Raw genomic sequence first — 18,872 nt, forward strand, 5'->3', positions numbered from 1 at the left:
CTGTCCCTTCACCCTTCAATCATGTATTCCTGTGTTTATTATTTATGTATTCATGGGTGTATTTGTTGCCATGTATTTTATGTATTTACTTCATCATCCACTCAGCTGTTATTAGTCCGCACGACCTGATGCCATGAATTATGCCTTTTATCCGCGCCGCGATGGAGCTAATTGTTTATGTAGCGATATTATTTTAGCAGAGTATGTATTTATGTTTATTGATTCAGCCGCGCCGACATCCATTCATGCACTGCAGTACGCACACTGTCAGCGGAGATGCGTTCTATCACTGGCTGCACATTTATCACATGCGGGAAGGTCCATCTTTCCTTTTTAATCACTACACGATCCCCCGTCCCTCTACCCCTCCCCTTGTCTGTCACTTATTGGGAAACCATTTATTTCTACTACCTCGTCCATTACAGTCACACCTCTCCGAATCGCCATTCAGTAGGCACGCATGCAGACGCTGATGCTTCCAGTTCAAAGACATGTATATCTATGACCAGCGTTGTATCATTATCATCCTTAGCACTATTGTTATTAATATTGCTATTATACTATCATTACTATCATCGCTGCTCATTATATATAGTACATACATAAGGATCTCAGTGTTTACATGTGATTTCACACACCCCATGTGTGCAAGATGCCGATGTGTGCAAGAAAGTATTGTTTCTTTCCACAAAAACACTATGCTCATGCCTGCGCAATTGCGCCTATGACGTGTAAAGTTGGCCTAACATCTATATATACATAGTCTGCTATCCCATGTAACTGGTGAAGAGGCGCCTTTGTCTTAAAATGTGTTTTATTGCTCGTTTTATTGAAATAAATACCGCCACCTCGTATTTGTTGTAAGAACACTTTTTATCCACATGGTCTCTCGCGCCTCCTCTGGAGAAGGTATTTCAAATGGGTGGCAGCGCCTCCATTTCACTCCTAACTGTAACTTGCCTACTTCGCACGACTATAAGCATATGAACACACGCATTTGCGCGATGGCCGTTGCATTTTTGCTCATGTGACCAAGCCCTCAGGCACAAACCTGGGTTGGCTCCACCTGTCTCTCCACTTAATTAGAGATTTGCATGTCTCATAGCCCAGTTTCTATCTTTGGGTGTCCCTGCAGAACGCCTGGTCTATTGTTTTCAATGGGAGCCTAAAACACATGGCATGACTTTCGCGTGTTGTGCGATGTGAGGTTTACCATTGAAATCACCGGAGGATCAAGATTTCACATAAGTGAAGCGAAGCATTTTTGAATTACAAATGACCTGCCTGACCCAGAGCAGACCTCTGTAGTCAACAATTGGCCTACACCAAGTCAAAAGTTTCTTTGGTTTTGCCAGCTATTACAGGTACTTTATACCTAACTTTGCCCGGATTGCTGAGCCACTACAAGAACTCATACAGGGTCATTCAAAAAAGCTAAGGGAGAGACCAATCACCTTTAACGGGGAGAACGAACATGAACTCACCTTGTAGCAACTCCAGGCAAAACTGACTCCACCACCCATATTGAGCTACCCAGATTACAGCAAGCCTTTCTGTCTCTACACAGATCCAAGCCTGAAGGGACTAGGAGCAGTGCTAAGCCAAGTGCAAGAAGGGAAAGAATGGGTAATTGCCTTTGCAAGCTGATCTCTCAAGAGAGCAGAGTGCTATGATCAAAACTACAGTTCCTTTTAGGCTTGAGTTCCTTGCTCTTGTATGGGCCGTAACAGAGAAATATAAGGACTATCTGTCTGTCACCTCATTTGTTGCCTACACCGACAATAACCTTGTTGCTCATTTGAATACAGCTTGCCTGGGAGCTCAAGAGCAGAGATGGGCCTTCAAAACTTGCCAACTACAACTTTGTGGTCAAGTATTGTGCTGGAAAAGCCAATATGAATTCAGATGCCTTCTCCTGCTTGCCAACTGCAATAAACCTTTCGCAAGAGAAAGACCTCTGGAAAAATGGTGAGATACCTACCTTCTATGCTTGCTTTGCTCAACAAAATGCAACCAGTCCCGATGAATAGGAAGCTTCTACCACACAGTCGCAAAAAGTGACTACAGGATCACCTTTGGAGGAAGGACAGTGGATCGAGCTTAAAACTGAAAGCAGAATTATTAGAGAACTCCAAGGCTTCCTAACCAGCAAAGCAGGGAGAATCAGTCAAGGCAAGACTAATCCAGAGTTGAATCGACTGTGGAGACAGCAGAAGCGACTCTTTATGAAGAAAGGGCTAGTGTATTACAGCACCGTAGATCCCATTACAGGCAACTGCATGCATCAAATGACATCCCACGCAGAGATGCAAGTATGGTCCTCACCGCCTACCAAGACCAGTCAGGGCATTTCGGTCTATAGAAGACAAAAGCCACCATCCACTGCCGATTCCATTGGATCAGTATGAGAGGAGACATAGAAAAGTAGTGTCAAGAGTGCCCCACCTATGAAACTAGGCGGAAAGACAAAGCTGACCAGAAGTCTCCACTTCCTGCCATTGTAAGCCAACGCCCACTGAAAATGGTAGCCATTGACCATCTCAAAGCGGAACCCAGCAGAACTAGTTATACTACATCCCAACCATCATTGATCACTACACCAAATTTGTAGTGGCCGCCCCTGTGTAAGATTTCACTGCCAAAGCTGCTGCTGCAGTGCTGTAGAAAAACTTCCTATTACCCTATGGTTGTCCGGAGAAGATTTTGATGGATAGAGGTTCTGCCTTTGAGTCTCACCTCTTTCAAGAACTGTGTGTTCTCTACAATTCTAAGAAACTTCAAACCACAGCCTATCAGCCATAGAGCAATAAACTCTGCAGAAAGATGAATCAGACCATACTGAACTTGTTGAGAACAAGACCACCTTACAACGAAGCTGAATGGCAAAGTCTTCTGCCATAACTCACCTATGTGTACAAGAATACTGTTCAGTGTGTTACCATCTACATATATTGAACTGTACGTAATTATATGGCTGTATCTTCTGTATCTCTGCCTGGCCTTAGGTAATGAGAAAAGCCCTGCTGTTAGTCGGCCCCTCTGTGTAAACCTTATCTCTGATTGGAAAAGGAGGAGTTGAGCCAGACGATACTAGAAGCTTCTGGAAGGGGAGGTGATGTAAGACCCTACACTTCTTGTTTGGGTTAATATTCTGTGAGTTTAGTGTCTTTAGTAGTGTGAGCAGAGAGTGCAGTGAAATATCAGCTAATGCAGCATTCAGCATCCAAAGCTGCAGGATTGTTACCAACCCAGAAAGTAGCCTCAGCTTGTGTGTGGAGACCAGCGGGAGTAAAGCACATCTGTACTGAACCCAAAGTGAACCCCAAGACTTGGATAAGGTTCAAACACTATTTTGAGGGGATACAAGCTAGTGAATATACAGGAGAACAGAGGGATCACCAAAACTAAGTCACCCTGACACGGGCGGATTTGGATTGTGGATCCCACAATCATCATCCGTGAGGGCTATCCATGGTAAAAAGCGGGCATTGAAAGGCATGCATTTTCCCTTTTTCATTCACACTTGCAGATACGAATTGCGCATTCTGGGATCAGGAAAAAAATCGCAGCATGCTGTATTTTGCAGTGGAATCAGCGCGGACAACCTCCAGTGAAGTCAATGGAGGCTGTCCTTCAGCAGCCCATACACAATTAACATTGCGCATTGACTGTGGATATCCGCACCATCGCTAAGTGACGGCATTGGAAATATAAACAAAAAAAACTAACTCTGTACTGCTCATGACTACCAGTCAGCCACCGCGGTCATTTCCAATATAGTGGAAACAGGTAAGCAGGGTTGCTGGCCGTGCTCACCCACATGTCAGATTGGGTCCACCCATGTGAGCCTGGACTAAGCTTGCCGACATACAGAAAAGCTCCCTGGTCTTGTGAGAGTTGCACATTGGAGACACTTTGTGATTGCTGTGACTATTGTAAAAAGTGGCTGTAACTAAATATTCAGCAAACCTCTAGTTGTTGTTTCCAAAAAGTTTCCTATCTCTGACTTGTTTGTCCTGCACTGAAAACCTCGGTCACCTAACACAATACCTGCCAGGGTGTCTGGATGCAGCACACCTTCCCTCCTTCCCCACCCCCACCCCAAAAAAATATCTAAAGAGCAAATCTAAAATTCACCTGGGTCCTAAAAAACTGCATAATCATCTGTTCTGAGTCTTCGAGCTTCTCCTGTCTGGTCTTATTTTATAACTTAGCCTTGAGTCATGAAAACGCGATACTTGATTCAATGTATTAAAATCAGGCAATAAGAATTCCATTTTTAAATAGGCGCTTTTGTGAAGATTCCATGAGAACGGCTCCCACCGCGAATCCGGGTGGATAATTGATTCAGTCTCACATACAGCGCTATAATGCGAGAGTTTCCGGTGGTCTCATCACTGCGGAAAGTTAATATTTGGCAAGTATATAATTTATACTATAACTCAACCTTCATAAGTGAAGCTCCAGAAATCGATCATGTTACATGACAGGTGGAATGGAGCCAGACTGAAGCCACCGCTGAAAACGTTCTCGCAGCGGAATCGGACCCTGTGCCTCGGCATTGACCCCACGTAGCTCTCTTGCAGTCTTCTCTCTCTGTTCCGTGGATGTGGCAGCTGGCGCACTGCCGCACATGTGCAGTGTAGAGAATCGCAACAGTGATGACGTGGATCCGCCAAGACTTGCCACGGGATGGACGGCTTCCATTGACTGCAATGGAAGCCGTCCATGTGAGCCTGTGCACTAGAATAGGACATGCTGTGGTTTTCCCCCGCGAGCGGAAAATCACAGTTGATTTCCAATCATGGGTATGGAAAAGCATTTTGCTTAGCATGTCCTATGGGCAGTATTTGCTGCGGAATCTGGAGGCGCTCGCTCGCTCTGGATCCCGCAGTGCAAATACGCCCGTGTGAATTGGGCCTAAAGCAGAACCTTTCCAGGCAGCAGAGGCTGAAAAGCAATATATAGCGAACCCCACAGAAACTAACAAACAAGTTGGCTGGGACTAACCCGTCTTCATAGACATCAATTACATGTTAAAACCAAACGGAAACTTTTCTTTAGGAGACAATATTTTATTGAAATGGGTAATCAGTCCAGTCACCTCTTTGCTAGTTTGATTAAACAAAATGGACAATCTAATTCTGTCCTTACAATTAAGGCGGCTGACGGACGGATACTTATGGAGGCCCAATCGATTGCGACCAGGTTTAAAGAATACTACACTAAGCTATACACTTCATCAAATAACATGTCGATGCTAGATAATTTGGCATATTTAGATTTCCTAACCTTTCCGTTCCTTTCCTCTGAACAAAAAACCTTACTAGATGCCCCAATTACACAAGAGGAAATTCACCAAGGTGTCATGGATATGGCACCAAATTAGTCCCCCGGACTGGACGGCCTCCCTTTGGAGGTCTATCGTAAATATATGGAACAACTCTCTCCGATATTATATGATACTCTGCAGCGGTCCTATCAGGGTGACCCCCTTCCATCCTTCTTTTATGAAGCATCAATAATAGTGTTATTAACCCTTTGCAGTCCAATTTTGGATTCAGGGTTTCCTAGGGGGTTTTCTCTTTCTGCCATTATACAATGGCGCCACCTACTGGCTAGAGTCAGCACATGTGGTATTGGACATGTTGGAGAGGCCCCCGACAACAGAGCAGCCAGTAATATACCGTAAGAATACCCTGCCGGACATCTTCCGACATCGGAAGCTGTACAGCCCTCAATCAGAATGTCTTTAGACATCAGACAGTGGATTGGAAAGGGTTAAAACCCAGTATAGAACCCGATAATTGTGATTCATACAGACCAATATCACTGCTATATGTGGATTATAAAATATTGATCAAAATATTGGCCACTAGACTTAACCAAGTAATCCTTTCCATAATCCATGAAGATCAGACGGGGTTTATGCCGGGAAATTAACCACAATAAATATACGCAGAGTCCAAACAATTGTACAACTCGGTAGACTACATAATGTGTCCTGGGCAATAACATCGTTGGATACAAAAAAAGCATTCGACTCTTTGGAATGGAGGCTTGTTTGATTCGTTTTGGTTTTGGCCCCTGATTCCTGGGATGGATTAAACTATTGTATACGTTACCCACAGCTAATGTTATAGTAAATAGTATACCTTCAGCGAATTTTCCACTGTCACGGGGGACGCGCCAAGGATGTCCACTGTCTCCGGCTCTTTTTGCAATAGCAATAGAGGCACTGGCCATCCGCTTGTGTAGTGCCTCTAGGATAATGGGCGTAAGCTGGGGGGGGTAGGGAGAGTAGGGTGGGTTTATATGCAGACGATATGGTCCTCTTCCTCCGTAACCCTGAGCATTCATTCTCACAAGCCCTTGAGGTAATAAACTCATTTTCCCAACATTCTGGACTCTATATAAATTGGTCCAAATCTGCAATAATGTATACGGCCCAAAACTCGGCTTGAGTTCCTTGTGTATCTGCCTGTGGTCTGCTAGAGGTATCTAAATGTAAATACTTAGGAATCAACATAGTACAAGATTACGAAAATACTATAGCCAAAACTATAAGCCCACTACAAAGCCTAATAAAGGATGAACTCAAGGCCTGGTCAAGATTACCGCTCTCCATAGCCGGCCGTATAAATCTTATTAAGATGGTAATTCCACCCAAGTGTTTGGACTCCTTACAGCATACGCCGGTTAAGGTCCCAGAGAGTTTCTTCCAAACCTTAAACTCTCTTATTATAACATTTATTTGGGGCCCGTCTCGATCCAAACTCAAACTTACTACTTGGTCTAAGAACCAAGCCGGAATGGCATTATCTGACTTCAAATTGTACTACCCGGCGGGACAATTACGTAATTTCCAATGTTGGTTCATTGGGGAGGTGATACCAATTGCAGATTATTACCTGGCTGATGGGGTAGAGGAACAGAATCTAGTTGGCTTTTTGGAACATCCAGAGTTTACTAAATCATCTAAACTTATATCTATACATAAAGTGGCCCTGTTTGTGTGGTGCTCAGCAAAGCGCATCCAACAATATACAGATACAGTGACTGACACTCCTTTATGGAATAACCCTACTCTGCCTTCACTAAAATTAATGCAGGATGTTAGATACTGGGTTACACTGGGGATACACACATTGGGAGATATATACGAGGACAACACACTGCTGTCCTATATGCAATTACGTGAGAGTCTACAAGTACCTGAGCTTCAACTGTTTAGATACCTTCAGTTGAGGCATGCTTTAAATGCCCAGTTTCCACCAGACTCTTCCAAAATTTCCAAATACCCAACAATAGGTATTCTTAAATCACAGGAACCTAGAGGACTTATATCAGCACTTTACACGCATCTGCTGTCAGCCAAGATGGACCATGACCCACTCTCTATTTATGATAAGTGGAAAATGAACATTCCCACATTAACACCAGAGGACTGGCAGGAAGCCATGGAGTGGCACCTACGGGTGTCACCGACAATTAATAATAAGCTCATAAAATTATATATTATACATCAGGCATACCTTACACTAGTCCGATTGCATAAGATGGGTAAACGTGACACATCAACCTGTCATAGATGCCAACAGTCAGGTGCCGATTTTTGGCATCTGGCCTGGGGGTGTCCCCACATTGGAAATTTTTGGAATGAGGTCTTTGTCTTCTTGTCCATGCTTTTACCGGTCCCCTTGGCTCTGGATCCCAAGGTGGCACTATTTGGATTGCTGGATGAGGAGGCATGAACCCATCATGACAAAATATCTATTAGAGAGGTACTATTCCTGGCCAGAAAAACTCTAGCTATGAGGTGGATGGCAGCGAGATCGCCCTCCATTTTCTATTGCGAGCTCCCTCCATACATACCCCGCAGTTGTTGGACGTAACTGTACATCCTGAAGGGGTTAAACTAAAGACTATGGACAAGAATTGTGCATTCTTTTTTAAGTTGGCTGAACTATTTTCTTCTTTCCCCAGTTCAGTAACTAAGTCCATGCCCTAAGTGACTTTGATTCTCAGACACCTCTTTAAACATGGGCTGTGTTAATATATTACAAACAGCCGTCGCAAAACACTTATTATGGACTGTGTACCCCAAACTGCAACTGGGGAGCAAGAAAATAAGGAATTAGAAATCCTATAAAATGCACACATCATGAGAGACACTTTTACTTTTTGCCATATCCCTCATTTTTGTTCTAAGGACCTTTAAAAAGTTTACTTTTTTTTGCTAAAAACAAAATATTGTGTTTTGGGGACTAAGTGCCATTGTAACTACTATTGTATTTCAGGGCCTTCATACCATCTGTATTTGTTCTAATTATTCATATGTTTACTGTTACGCTACCATTGCAAAAGTTGCCCTGTTTAACTTTCTATTTTATTTCCAACCCAAGTACCATCCAGCCAGACCAAATCTCCCATCCTCAGATCTACTGATTTTCCAATTTGTGTAAAACTGGCTTATAAGTTAGTATTCTCAGATTTGTCATTGGGAAGAAGTATTGAATGGGCCCCATATCTTTGCTTGAGACCCAGGGTTCTTCACTGACTCATCACTCCACTGCAACTTGCTTTGTAATCAGTTTACACCATGCAGCTGGGAAATGTAGACTCTAGTGTCACACCCAGTAGATGGGCATTGATACTAGATAAGAGTAGAATGCCTACTAGCCCACTGTGGTCTATGCACATACAAATTGTTAAGTAACCAGTTTGGCGCCTGACCTAACCTTTGTTGCAGTGCCTAAGAAAGTCAAACGCTGAGGACAGCCTGTGTTAAAAAGGAGAGAATTGTAGTGACCCGGTACTGGCAGTACTGAGTAATGTTAACATTGTGAAAGTATCCGCATTACACCTGTTATTCAAAGGATTAATATAGCTTAGTCTGAAGCTCTTAAAGCAGCCTAAACCCAGATTGAGCTATTTGTAGTGGGGCTTGAGCATATCCTTTAGTCCACCTTTACACGGGCGGCAGCAATATCCCTGCTACAAAATCGCAGCGATATCGTAGCTTTGCTCCTGCGATTTTGTAACCTGGCGATGCTTTTTCTTGCAGATAATATCACACCACTGCCGCCTGCGATAAAATTGCTCAATTTTTTATCGCAAGAGCCAATAGGACTTTCTAATGTTAAAAATGCATCACATCACACGAAAATCACAAGTTCGTGTGATGCAATAAACAAGGAGGCTTCATAAGGAAACATGGGAGATAAAAAATAGCAGATCGCATAAAGATAGATCCTGGCGCAATTTTTTTTTCTTCTCACAACATAGCATTAGAGAAAACATCGCTAATGTGAAGGAACCCATTGGACAGTATGTGTTAGAACTAGCAGCATCTGCACTTGCTGCTGCATGTCTGGGATCTGCACTCGCTGCCTTTTGCCTAGGTCTGGCTGCTGGCAGACTCCCCGCCCCAATCAGCTGCTGGGGCGGGAGTTCTGACAGCATTTAAACGTGCCTGTTTCTCTCTAGCATTGCCAGTGTTAGATTTGGATTTCCTGCTACACCAGCGTACTGCATACTCCTGACTCCTGACACTGACCTTCTGCCTTTGGACCTGACGTTGCCTTTGCCTGACCCTCTTGTACCGCGTACCCTCTTGTTGCTGACCCGGATTGCCTGACTCTCCTTGCTGTTGTTTGTTCCAGTGCCTGTCTGTTCGTTAGTCCCCGTGTCCCCCTTCCTTAGTGAGTGTAGGGACCGTCGCCCAGTTGTCGCCCTGGGGCTTAGCCCAGGGGGGCAAGTAGGAAGGGACAGGGGTTGCGGGTATTTTCAGGGACCTCCAGTTTCCCGGACCCCGAGCCCTGACAGTATGGGCTTCACAAACATGCGTCTTCTCGCGCATCGCATTGAGGCAGAATTGCACAATTTCATCGCCGTATGTGAAAGCAGCCTTACTATACCAAAGCAGTTATACGTTCGTTCCTCAGCACTAATACTTTTTAATGATTTGCTACTTTTAGGGTGTTGTCCAACATGATTGGAAACTATATAACTTTCTTTGTTCTACTTTGCTCGATGAATAAAGCCGACACTAAACTGGTCTGCTCAGAAAGAGGAATCATCACACAGCTGATGTGTCTAGTTCTTTCTCCGATAAATAATTTGGAAACATGTGATAACTCAGAGCCTGGAACCTTCATTGCCAATTCTAAATTAACCCCTTAGTGACAGAGCTTTTTTGCTTTTTTCCATTTTTGTTTTTTCTACTCCCTTTTAAAAAATCGTAGCTTCTTTATTTATCCATCGACGTCGCTGTATGAGGGCTTGTTGTTTGCGGGACGAGTTGTATTTTTCAATGGCACTATTTATTGTACCATATAATTTACTGAAGAACTTTTAAAAAATTCTTAGCGGAGAGAAATGGAAAAAAAAACAGCATTCCACCATCTTTCGGTGCGTCCTGTTTCTACGGCGCACAAACTGCAACAAAAACGACCTGATATTTTTATTCTATGGGTCAGTACGATTACTACGATACCAAACTTATATAGTATTGTTTTTGCTGTAGTACTTGTATTTTTTTTTTTAAGATATTTAATTTTTTTCAATTATTTTCTGCGATCATTTTGTGCGCGCGATAACTTTTAGATTTTTCTGTCGACGTAGTTGTGAAAGGGCTCAATTTTTGCGGGATGTCCTGTAGTTTCCGATAGTATCAATTTGGAATACATACAACTTTTTGATCGCTTTTTATTGCATTTTTTCTGGAAGACAGGGTAACTAAAAAAGTGTATTTCTGGCGTTCTTTATTTTTTTTTTTCGGACGACGTTCACCGTGCAGGAAAAATAATGCGCTACCTTGATAGATCGGACTTTTACGGACGCGGCGATACCAAATACATATTTTTATTTTATGATTTAGATTTTTTAATAATTGATATGGCAAAAGGGGGGTGATTTAAACTTTTATAACTTTTTTTTTTTACAATTTAAAAAACTTTATTGATCTTTTTTCTCACTTTACTTTGAAGTCCCCCTGGGGGACTTTAACATGCGATGCTTTGATCGCTCCTGCAGTATGACGTAATGCTATAGCATTACGTCATACTGCTTTTTTACAGGCAGTCTATCAAGCCACCCTGTGTGGATGGCTTGATAGGCAGTCTGCTAAAGCAGCCCTGGGGCCATTCATTAGGCCCCCGGCTGCCATGACACCTGCACGGCTCCCCCGATCTCACCGCTTGGGGGCCGTGCCTGACCCCCAAACAGCGTTCGGGGGATTTAAATGCCGCTGTCAGAATTAACAGCGGCATTTAAAGGGTTAATAGTCGCGAACGGCCAAGCGCGGCTATTGCCCGCGGGTGTCAGCTGCAATAAACACCTGACGCCCGCTCTGTATGGAGGGAGATAGCGGCGCTACCTCCCTCTATACACGTCCTGCAACAGCAGGACGTAGTTTTACGATAGCGCCGTCACTAAGGAGTTAAAGGAGTACTCCAACAACATCTAAGGGAGACTCTGTCACCATATACATATATTGTACTGTATTTGATTATATGACTATCTCTGCCTGGCCTTAGCAAGTGGGAAATTCCTTAGTGTTAGTCAGCCCCTCTGTGGGTCAAGAGGGGTGTTGTCTTTCCTTAAGGAGAGCACCCAAAAAGTATGTGGAGACACCTAGGGGGTGAGTGGGTTGATGAATGGCATCGTCTCTCCCCAAGGAGAGCACCCAGAAAAGTGTGAGAAGATACCTGAGAGGTGAGTGAGGAGACTTATAAGGCCATGCATGCTTCTCTGGGTAATTTATGCAAACAAGGGAGATGGAACAATACCTCTTATAAGGAGCTGTATAAAGGGTCTGACATTGAATTGAAGGAATGCTGCCATCCAATAGGTGGTGCTGCAGAGAGTGCAGTGAATTATCAGCTCATGCAGCATTCAGCATCCAAAGCTGCAGGATCCAAAGCTTCAACCCAGGAAGGAGCCTCAGCTTGTGTGTGGAGACCAGCGGGGGTAAAGCACACCTAGACGAAAGCCAAAATTATCAATAAGGCTTTGATAAGGTACATCCAGTGAGGGGATACAAGCTAGTGAAAGTGCAGCAGAAAGGCTGGAATCGCCAAAGGTAAGTCACTCTAAATAAGCTGCTGGCAGATTTGCAGAAAAGCTCCCTGGCCTTGTGAGGGATACAGATTGGAGATACTGTGGGGTTTACCAGTCTTGTGATTGCTGTGGTTGGTAAAGCTGGCTGTAACCTGCTGCTAAATAATCAGCGACCCTCTCGTTTCTGTTTCCACAAGTTCTCGACCTCTGACTTGTTTGTCCTGCACTGAACTCCTCGGTCACTTAACACAATACCTGCCAGTCTGTCTGAACGCTGTACATCCACTCCATTCACCCCTCCCCCGCAAAAAAATAGAAGAAAAAAAAACTAAAGAACAAATCTAAAATTCACCTGGGTCCTAAAGAAACTGCATAATCATCTGTCCTGAAGTCGTCGAGCTTCTCCTGTCTGCTCTTATTTTATAACTTAGCCTTGAGTCATGAAAATGCGATATTTGATTCAATGTATTAAAATCAGGCAATAAGAATTCCATTTTTAAATAGGAGGTTTTGTGAAAATTCCGTGAGAACAGCTCCCACCGCGAATCCGGGTGGATAATTGATTCAGTCTCGCATACAGCGCTATAATGCGAGTGTCTCCGATGGTCTCATCACTGCGGAAAGTTAATATTTGGCAAGTATATAATTTATAATGTAACTAAACCTTCATAAGTGAAGCTCCAGATTTGCCCAAAGAAATCTATTAGAGATGAGCGAGTATACTCGCTAAGGCACATTACTCGAGCGAGTAGTTCCTTAGTTGAGTATCTCCCCGCTCGTCTCTAAAGATTCGGGGGCCGGCGGGGAGCGGCGAGGGAGAGCGGGGAGGAACGGAGGGGAGAGCTCCCTCTCCCTCTCTCCCTCCCGCTCCCCGATGCAACTCACCTATCACCCGCGCCGGCCCCTGAATCTTTGGAGACGAGCGGGGAGATACTCGGCTAAGGAACTACTCGCTCGAGTAATGTGCCTGAGCGAATATACTCGCTCATCTCTAAAATCTATCATGTTACATGACAGGTGGAATGGAGCCAGACTGAAGCCACCGCTGAAGACGATCCGATTGTTGGTGGGTTTAGCCAGAAGATGATTGTTCCAAAATAATCAGTTGCCCCATAAATGGCGTATGATCTATTGTTTTTGTAGATACCCTGTTTTCCCGGAAATAAGCCCTAGCTGCATTACATCAAAAAAAAGAAAAAAGGAATATATTACCTAGCAGGTATGATCCAGGTTCCTTCCGCCGCCCACAGTAGATCATTTCCTGGTTGCAGGATTCATAAATTCCCCCTCCAAGAAGCGATGGCTCTGATTGGCTCTCGAGCATTGCTCAGCCAATCAATGCAGCACTCGATGAACCAATGCAATGGCTGTGATTGGTTCATTGAGCGCTGCATTGATTGGCTGAGCAGTGGTTGAAGAACCAATCACAGCCGTTGTGAAGGTGGGATTTATGAGTTGGCCAATCAATGCCGCGGCTCAGCGGGTTCGAGCTCCGGAGACCAGCGTGAGGGACCTGGAAGAGCCTGCTTGCTAAGTATAATAAGGCATCCCCCGAAAATAAGACCTAGCGCCTATTTTGGGACAAAAATTAATATAAGATGTGGTCTTATTTTCAGGAAACTACAGTATTTTATCAGTAAATCAGAATCAAATATCTGCTTGCTGTCAGTGAATGGTCTCATTCATTTTTTATAGCACGTGATCCTAGCAAATAGAATATCCCCCTTCCTTCATCACATTATTCATAGAGATTAGGTGGGAGTTATACCATTATGTGAAGCATGTGACAAAACCGTCATCAACTTAATTAGTCATGCAAAAAACTTAGCTCTCCCATTGAGTCCCATAAACAGACGCTGAAAATCCATTTGACAGAATAAATTGGGACTTTCTGTTAGAATCTCTCTGGTACATAGGAATGGGCACTAATATGCCAACTTGGATCTCTAGCCTCTACTCTTCCCCAGCAGCCACAGTGAAGGCCAATGGACTCTTCTCCTACCCTTTTAACATAAGAAACGGCACAAGACAGGGATTCCCGCTTTCACCTCTCCTTTTTATTATATGTCTGGAACCCTTCCTAGGACATGTCAGGTCCAACCCCAATATATCAGGGATTCACATAGGAAACACAACACACAAAGTCGCAGCATACGCGGACGACTGATTATTCTTTATATCTTCACCACGCTTATCACTTCCTAATTTATTACTGGAATTCCGAAATTACGCCCAACTCTCCAATTTCAAAATTAATTATAAAAAATCAGCGGCACTTAAAGGGGTTGTCCCGCGAAAGCAAGTGGGGTTCATATTAATGCACTTTGTAATGTACATTGTGCATTAATTATGAGCCATACAGAAGTTATTCACTTACCTGTTCCGTTGCTGGCGTCCTCGTCTCCATGGAGCCGTCTAATTTCAGCGTCTAATCGCCCGATTAGACGCGCTTGTGCAGTCCAGTCTTCTCCCTTCTGAATGGGGCCACTCGTGCCGGAGAGCTGCTCCTCGTAGCTCCGCCCCGTCACGTGTGCCGATTCCAGCCAATCAGGAGGCTGGAATCAGCAATGGAACGCACAGAGCCCACGGTGCACCATGGGAGACGACCTGCGGTCCACCGTGGGTGAAGATCCCGGCGGCCATCTTCCCAAGGTAAGTAAGAAGTCACCGGAGCGCGGGGATTCGGGTAAGTACTATCCGTTTTTTTTTTTTAAACCCCTGCATCGGGTTTGTCTCGCGCCGAATGGGGGGGGCTATTGAAAAAAAAAAACCCGTTTCGGCGCGGGACAACCCCTTTAATATATCTCTTCCCCAATCGTTGGTGACAGAGCTCAAAGACTCTTTTTCCTTTCGTCGGGCTACTACCCACATAAAATATTCACCCATTCACTTGGCCACAGATGTGAAGGATTTATATACGGCCAATTTCCAGAACCTTTTAAACGAAATTAGATTGGACTTGAACAATTGGACAAAAGGCCTATTCTCGTGGTTGGGCAGATGTTCCATTTTCAAAATGAACGTCCTCCCACGTAGCCTCTATGGCTTTCAGGCACTACCCAGCTCTATTCCCAGGCTCTTCTTCAAACACCTAAACTCTTTAGTGAACAAGATGAATCTCCACATATTGCCAGGTCTACTCTTTACAGACCTAAACTGGAGGGAGGTCTGGGACTGCCATACATAACGGCCTACCATCAAGCATCACATCTAGCATGAGTCATAGATTGGCAGAGGCATGAAGATCTAGAACATTAGATACCTCTAGAACAAGGTGTTACACCTATGTCTGCATTACCATGGCTTCTAGATAAAATTCCCATAAGTATTAAAAATCCCATCACAGTAGGACCCACATTGAAAGTGATATTGAAGACCCTTCCAAGATTGGAGGTATCTCCAGCACCTTCCCCCCCTTTTTCCTGTCCTGGGTAATTCGGACCACCACCTCCCTTTTCCATGTATGGAGAAAGGGATATTTCAACATTGGCGAGATAACCAAAAAAACAAAGCACACCAATTCCTCCAAAATGGATCATGGATGTCCATGGAAACGTTATAGCATATCTCTGACCCAGTACCGCTGTCTTCATGGCAGATCATTCATTTTCTATCCTCTCCACAACTTTTCTCTTGTATTAAGACACCCTTTGAACAACTGTGCAACGCACAAGGCCCAGTTGGGAACACCCTCTCACGTACTTACATTCTACTAAATTCACAGTCTGAATCACCAGATCCCACCTACATAAAACAATGGGAGAGAGATCTCTCAATGTCGTTTACGGAGGAACAAAAACAAAAAATCTACACCTTCGGCATAAATCCTCCATATCCAGTAAATTTCAAGAGTCGGGGTTCAAGATTCTCTCTCGTTGGTACAGGATGCCCTCCCGCCTCCACACCATGATGCCTTCTGTATCTCCACTTTGCCGGAGATGCAGGAGAGAACGAGTTACTCTGATGCACATCTTTTGTCAGTGTCCTGTATTGGCCGGCTTCTGGTCAGAGATCTGGCGCATTACATCCAAATTTTCAAATTTCCTATTGCCTAAATCTCCGTCGTTTTTGCTCCACTTAATTGACATTCCAATATCCACCTATAAGTGCTCTGTGGTATGACATCCACTTATTGATCCCCCTAACTGTCTAATATCTAATCTGTGTCTCCTCCCTTTCAGTTTCACCCAAAGATTATGGCGAGTGGTTCAGAAATTACCTCCACTTCTTCCTTTAGTATCCTAGGATGTAATTCATCTAGACCTTGAGACTTGAATTCATGTAAGTTAGCTAAGTGTTCCCTCACCATCTCTCTGCTTACAGATAGCCTGCATTATTTTATTCCCCCAATAACACAGGGAAGATCAGTTCTTTTAAGGTCCCAGCCACCCTTACTTCCTCAACCATTTCCTCCCTGTTGGTAAGAATTAGGTCCAAGATGGCAGATCCCCTTGTTTTCTCTTCTACCTTTTGGGAGATAAAGTTGTCAGCAAGAGCAGATAAGAATTTGTTGGATCTATTACTTCTACCTGAGAGAGATTCCCAACCAATGTCTGGACAGGTAAAATGTCCCATAATCACGATGTCGTACTTTTTTGAGAGCTTGGCCATCTGATGGAATGGTGGCATCACGAGTGACAAAAGAACTAGGGTAAACCACCAGTGGGTTAACCTATTTAATAGCCTGCCCTCAGCCACTTGGACGTGTTCCTGGTTACCCTCCGCGTGAGAGACGGTAGTGCCACCATGACAGTGCCCAAAATCATCCCTGCCATCCCCTAGGCTGGGGCCCGCTCCTTGGAGGTTGCATATTTAACCCCACTGCACTCCATATTCACCACAAAATGCCACTTTTACTGACTACTGCAGTCTCAGAATTATCTCTCCCTCTTCATCACAAGGGTCTTTAGTACTTAGTAAATCAATTTTTGCTGTCGGAAGCCAAGCCATATGCAGCGGGTATTAGCTGTCTTTGACAGTAGAGACTGATTGCCCAGGCACCTGCTAGTGGAGAAGGGAGTCTAAAATAGTCAGCAGCTTGTATGGATTGGCCAAGATGGGAAAGCTGGATGCACTGTTTGGACCTTTAACAGATGTGCCAGATGTACACCCTATGGGGACCAAGAGACTGGCACTGTCTGCCACAGATAACACAGGGGACATGGCACTGGCCACGACTGATGGCAGGTGGTGGTAGGCAATGTCACCGCCATAACACCCTGGTGGTCTAGTGTAGTGAAGGTTTCAAGGATAGTATCTCTGGTGCTCTAGGGTAGAAAAGGGTTTACTGATATTATCCCTGATGGTCTTGGTTAGCAAAACATTTAATGACACTATCCCTGGTGGTCTAGGTTAGTGAAAGGTTTAATAATAGTAACCCTGGTGGTCTGGGGTAGGGAAAGGTTTAATGATATTTACCCTGGTGGTCTAGGTTGGTGAAAGGTTTAGTGATATAATGATATTAAGCCTGGTGGTCTAGGTTAGTGAAAGGTTTAATAATAGTAACCCCGGTGGTCTAGGGTAGGGAAGGATTTAATTATAGTATCCTTGGTGGGCTAGGCTAGTGAAGGGTTTAAGGATATGATGCCTAACCTTCTAAGGCAGTGAAGTGTTGAATGATAGTATTTCTCGTGTTCTAGAGTACGGAAGAGTTTAACGATATTATTCGTGGTGGTTGAGGGCAGTGAAGGGTTTAATAATAGTATCCCTGCTAATCTAGGGTGGTGAAGAGGTTTGCTGTCCAGCAGTTATTTCTTGAGGGTCCAACTGTCTTGCTGCCACTTTTGACACAAAACCAAACCATGTGTATGGATGGTCTTGCACAGACATGATACATCATGCGGTTTTTAGGTCTATGGCCAATGTGTCTTACATTCTTAAAAAGAAAACTCGACTTAAAGGCAGAAAGGTCTAAAAATGGTGCAGAAAAATAGTCATAATGGCAATAAAAGTCACAAGCTGCTACAATGTAGAAACCATGCTAGAATAGTAATTGCAGGGAACACAATGATAACACTGCTGAACACAAGTCTCATTAGTACATCTATGTCCAACATTGTCGCGACCTAAGTACGATCCTTACAAGAGTCACTTTAACCATTATATGCGAACATTATGACCACTTGGGGTGGGAAATATGTCGCCCGGTTAGTTCTGCAGCTCTATTATTAACCAAGTGTTACCATGCAGCGCGGCACGGGGTCCCGCGGTCGGCGCGCGTCGCTCCGGCGTCGGCTCCGGCGGCGGCTCCGGCGGCCTGGAGCCCTGTGTCGGGGTTATCCCAGCGGCTTGGGGCGGCCGGTGGGCGGCGGCGGCGTGGGCGTGTCCGCCCGTAGGGTGCTGCCTGCACTCCTCCGTTCTTATACAGCAGTGGGTGGAGTGGCCTCCTCCCACTCTCCGCCCCTGGGCGGAGCCTTGTGGTTAAAAGACTGGCAGTGAATTGAGCTCACTGCCAGTTATTGGTTCTGCGTGCACCTAGCCAGTCTGTCTGCGGTTATCATCAGCCAGTCCCTAGTTGCCGGTCATCTCCTTTTGGTTCCCTAATGCTCTGTCTGTTCTTGTTGGTTCTGTTAGCCTCTAGTCTAGTCTGGCTCAGTCGGCACTAGTTGCTATCCAGTATCCTTCCAGTTTGCCTGTGAGCTCCATCTCCAGCCTTGTAAGTTTTGTTGGTCTGTTCCATCTGCCTCCCCTGTCGGCACTCTGTTCCCCCCCATTAGGTAGCTTCCTTTTTGTCAGTCGCCAGGTCCCTAGCCAGGGCAGGGACCGTCGTCCAGTTGTCCGCCTGGGGTTAGCCAGGGCCGAGGCAAGTA

The sequence above is a fragment of the Eleutherodactylus coqui genome, chromosome 8 (genome assembly GCF_035609145.1).
Source record: "Eleutherodactylus coqui strain aEleCoq1 chromosome 8, aEleCoq1.hap1, whole genome shotgun sequence".
In the NCBI taxonomy this organism is placed as follows: domain Eukaryota; kingdom Metazoa; phylum Chordata; class Amphibia; order Anura; family Eleutherodactylidae; genus Eleutherodactylus; species Eleutherodactylus coqui.